The sequence below is a fragment of the Lathamus discolor genome, unplaced genomic scaffold, assembly GCF_037157495.1.
Source record: "Lathamus discolor isolate bLatDis1 unplaced genomic scaffold, bLatDis1.hap1 Scaffold_147, whole genome shotgun sequence".
In the NCBI taxonomy this organism is placed as follows: Eukaryota; Metazoa; Chordata; class Aves; order Psittaciformes; family Psittacidae; genus Lathamus; species Lathamus discolor.
This window is the reverse complement of record NW_027069176.1, coordinates 72,501-77,500: the sequence shown is the minus strand read 5'-3', so window position 1 is coordinate 77,500 and position 5,000 is coordinate 72,501.

Genomic DNA, 5,000 nt, shown 5'->3' with positions numbered 1-5,000 from the left:
AGGGGGGGGGGAACAAAAAAAAAAAAACAAAAAAACAAACCCACAAAAACAACAAAAAAAACCCCAGTACTGCCACCTGGGCCGAACCACCGGGCGCCTAGGCAAGCGCAAGCAAGAGCCGGACGCTGCTAAGGGGGTCTCAGCGCCAGGACGTAACCGACGGGCTCGCCTGCCCGTGCCATCATCGGAGCCCCTCGCTCAGCTCACGGACGGGGCGGCGAGAAAATTGGGACCTGGGGATCGAGTCCCGCCACGGTCTTCCCAGCGTTCGAGTGCCGGCCTCCTCCGCCGCCGGTCTTTTTGCTCTCGGTCCACGCGGACGGAGACGAACGAACCAAGCTCGGGAAGCGCCGCGAAAGGCTGCCCAGTACACGCCTCACTATCGACGGCTGAGCCGCGGAGCGTGACAGCCTCTCAGCTAGCGCTGCTGCGGAGACGAGCCACTACTCGCTCCTGTAATACGGACAGACACTTCTCCGCCCGCGCTGGAGCGCAACACCAGACTTGTAGGCTCACCCGGTTGGTGCGCCAGCGACGACGCAATTTTCGATGACTCAACTGGAGGCAGCGAGAAACGGCCGCCTCCTCGACCGCCTCCGGAAGCGACGCGCCCGGCAAGATCTATCGCGGGACCTGGGAAATGCGGCTAAGTCCGCCGCGAGCCTGAAGTCCCCCCCAGAGACGGCGCGCGGAACTCTCCCTGCAAATCCGGCTAAGTCCCGGCGGAGCCGGCTAGACCTGACGGCAAACTGCGGCCCCCACCGCGAGCTCGCCGTCCGCCCGCCCTCCGGGAGGCTCGCAGGCTCGGGCAGCGCTTGCCGGGCGGGTGAGGCGCGGGTCCCTGCAAATCCGGCAAAGTCCCGGCGGAGCCGGCTCGACCCGACGGCAAACGGCGGCCCCCACCGCGAGCTCGCCGTCCGCCCGCCCTCCGGGAGGCTCGCAGGCTCGGGCAGCGCTTGCCGGGCGGGTGAGGCGCGGGTCCCTGCAAATCCGGCAAAGTCCCGGCGGAGCCGGCTCGACCCGACGGCAAACGGCGGCCCCCACCGCGAGCTCGCCGTCCGCCCGCCCTCCGGGAGGCTCGCAGGCTCGGGCAGCGCTTGCCGGGCGGGTGAGGCGCGGGTCCCTGCAAATCCGGCAAAGTCCCGGCGGAGCCGGCTCGACCCGACGGCAAACGGCGGCCCCCACCGCGAGCTCGCCGTCCGCCCGCCCTCCGGGAGGCTCGCAGGCTCGGGCAGCGCTTGCCGGGCGGGTGAGGCGCGGGTCCCTGCAAATCCGGCAAAGTCCCGGCGGAGCCGGCTGGACCGGACGGCAAACGGCGGCCCCCACCGCGAGCTCGCCGTCCGCCCGCCCTCCGGGAGGCTCGCAGGCTCGGGCAGCGCTTGCCGGGCGGGTGAGGCGCGGGTCCCTGCAAATCCGGCAAAGTCCCGGCGGAGCCGACTCGACCCGACGGCAAACGGCGGCCCCCACCGCGAGCTCGCCGTCCGCCCGCCCTCCGGGAGGCTCGCAGGCTCGGGCAGCGCTTGCCGGGCGGGTGAGGCGCGGGTCCCTGCAAATCCGGCAAAGTCCCGGCGGAGCCGGCTCGACCCGACGGCAAACGGCGGCCCCCACCGCGAGCTCGCCGTCCGCCCGCCCTCCGGGAGGCTCGCAGGCTCGGGCAGCGCTTGCCGGGCGGGTGAGGCGCGGGTCCCTGCAAATCCGGCAAAGTCCCGGCGGAGCCGGCTCGACCCGACGGCAAACTGCGGCCCCCACCGCGAGCTCGCCGTCCGCCCGCCCTCCGGGAGGCTCGCAGGCTCGGGCAGCGCTTGCCGGGCGGGTGAGGCGCGGGTCCCTGCAAATCCGGCAAAGTCCCGGCGGAGCCGACTCGACCCGACGGCAAACGGCGGCCCCCACCGCGAGCTCGCCGTCCGCCCGCCCTCCGGGAGGCTCGCAGGCTCGGGCAGCGCTTGCCGGGCGGGTGAGGCGCGGGTCCCGGCGCTGCCGGGCACTCGCCAGCCTTTTCTCGGCTGTTAGGGGTTGCCTCGGCTTTCCCGCTCCGTCATCTGACAATCCCCCCTGAAACAGCCTCTGGCTGGTGCTGGGGGCCGGGCGGGCAGAGGCAGCAGCCTGGGTCCCGGTGCTCGCCAGCTTGTTTTGTTCCGTGGGGGCTTGGTTGTTTTTTTGGTTTCGCGTGTCCGTCTGCTGACACACAGCCCACCACCCCGTCCCGCCGCGAAACACGTCTCTGGCTGGCGGTGGTGGGTGGGGGGACCAGGACCGCACCAGCTACGCACAAAGAGAAAAATGACCGCGACCGCTGAACCCAGGACGCACCGAAATACACCAGCCGATGCAGCCCGGGGTTCTGCAGATGCTGCGGCGCCCACCCCTCCTCCGCGGTGCCTCCCCCCGCCCCACAACGGGCTGGGAACAGATTGCAAAGATGTTCTTCTGGTTTGTGGTTTGGGGGAAATGTGTCTGAAACTGAGGAGAAGAGATGAAGATAGCGTGGCCGAGGATAGAACGGAGGATTACGTTGCTCTTGCTGAGCATCCAAACAGGGTTCCCCACCACTGATGTTCTCACGGTTAAGTCTGTGGAACGTTAGGCACAGGTTAACGGTCGGCCTCAATGTTCTCAAGGGTCCTTTCCAAATCAAAAGGATTCTGCAGTTCTAAGAAAAGTTGATGTTTAGACTCAACTCTGTCCCTCGTCAGAGAAATGGCACTGCAGGAAGGCCGTGCGTCTGCCAGCTGAGGGAGGGAGCATCAGCACTTGCTTCGGCCTGTTTCCTATGGTGTTGCCCTGGAGCGCCGAGGAGCCCCGGAGGGAGCCCAGCGGGGCAGAGGCAGAGCCACCTCGGGCTGGGCCTCTGCTGCTGAGCTGGGCCGGGCTCCCGGGACGCAGATAGGCGCTGGCGAGCGGGCAGAGCTGCAGAGAGACAGCTGCTCTGCCCAGGCGCAGGGCCGGCCGGGGGGGGCACCGCCTGCAGGCCCCCAGGGGGGACCTGCCAGCCTCAGAGAGCTGAAAGGCACTCTGCAGCAGAGGATGCCGAGAGGTTTCTGCGGGAGAAACGTTCCCAGCCCTGTGCGTGATCAGGCTCTGGGTGCAGGACAATGCAGCTGTAGCTCCTGGAGGGATCTCCTCGAGCCGCTGCCTCGGACAGTCCATGGGATCTGTCAGGAGGACGCTCTCGGTTTCTCTGTGCGGATAAGGAGGAGGATGTGCTGCAGAGCAGGCCTTCCCTCTGCAGCGTCTGAGTGAGAGGAGAAGGCAGGTCCCTCATCCAGGGGTTGGCTGCAGGGTGTGAATGTGCGTGTGCAGCCAGCGGTGGGTGCCCAGCGCTGTCCTTGCGAGCAGGGTCCCCGCAGCCCAGGGGCTGTGTGCCGGGGCAGGGACTCTGCCGCCTGCTAGGGTCAGCAGCACTCAGCCTGCGCGGGGAGCTCCCCGAGGTGCTCGGAGAAGTAGAGGGGGAAGCGACAGGGAACCCCTGGCAGGGAAGGAAAAGTGTTCTTGGCTCCAGGAGCACCGAGAGGGAGCAGAACTGGGCACAGAGCAGGAGCTCCTGGCAGGGACAGCTCCAAGAAACAGAAGCATGGACAGGGAGTGGGGGGGGAAGTGAAGCCCATCCCTGGGGGCGGGGGGGGGGGTGGGGGGGTGGTGGTGGTGCGTTCAGGCATCGTTTTCCCCAGCCACCGTGTTTTCGCTGTCCCGCTTCGCGGGGGGGGGGGGAGGCGGTGGTGTCGGCGGCAGGGTTAAATATTATTAGGTGCCGTCACCTCGTCCCCATCAGTGGGCCCTAGGCAAGCCCAAGCGAGAGCCAGACGCTGCTAAGGCATCTCTGCGCCGGGACGTACCGAGACAGAAAAACGGTCGGTACTAAAAACTGTTTGTGCTGAAGTAAATGCTCGGATTACTGCAGGGGCGACGGCAGGGAGGACTGAAGGTCGCATTGCCCTGAACAAGCTCCCGTGCTCGAGCGGGGGATACATTGAAACTCAGCAGCCGACGCACCTGGGGCTCTGCAGACGCCGCGGCGCGCCGCCCCGCCCGCTCTTCTCGGCGAACCCCCCCCCTCCCCCTCCCCCTCCCCCCCACCCCCAGCCCCCCGCCTTCCCGCCTCCCCCCTCCCCCACCCCCCACTCGCGGCGCATGCGCACAGGCACAGAGAGAGGCACCCCTCGCCGTGCGCACCCTCCCCCCCCGCCCCGCGCTGCCGTTCTGGACCCGCCGAGCGCTGGGTGCGGCCCCAGTCACCAGACGGCGGCACCGCCCCGGAGCAGCAGGGCGGAGGGGCAGGGGTCGGCAGCCTGACGCTCTGCGCCTGCGCGCTCGCCCCCCTCAACGCCCCTCCTCCCCCGGCTCGGCAAGCGGGTCTCCGCCAGCGACGAAAACAAGGGCTGCTCCTCTGCCTGACGGGCAGTCCCGCGCTCAGTTCGCCGGGAGCCGGTAGGCAGGCAGCAAGGAAGGAAAGAAGGAAGGAGGCAGACAGACAGACAGACAGACAGACAGACAGACAGACAGACAGTGGTCGGTGAGCAGGTGGGGAGCCTGGCGCACGCAGAGGTGGGCCGGGGATATGGGGGGGGGGGCGGTGTTGGGATTGACTCTGTGTGTGTGTGTGTCTGCGTGCGGTTTGTTTTGGTTTTTTTTTTTTTTTGTCGTCGTCTCCCCCCCCCCCCCCCCCCGGAGACGTTCTCTGCGTGGTTCGCTTGGGATTTCCCGCTTTGTATTTTCTTTTCGGTTTTCCCTTGTCTCCTCCTTTTTTGGCCCACGACCCCTGCCTCCGTTTGCTTTTTCTAACCGCGGCACGGAGCGCAGCAGCAGCAGGAAGGGAGGCCGCGCCCTGTCGGGACTTTTCGTCTGCCGCCTGGGCACGGAGGCGGCAGGGCTCCGCGTGCCCTCTCAGGCGGAAATGAGCTGGGTTTGTTTGGCTGTTGGGAGCTCCCGCCGCCCCCTCTTTGAATAAAATGAAGGCGTACGGGAGGGGAGGGGAGAGGGAGGGGGTGGAGGGCCGGGGAGAC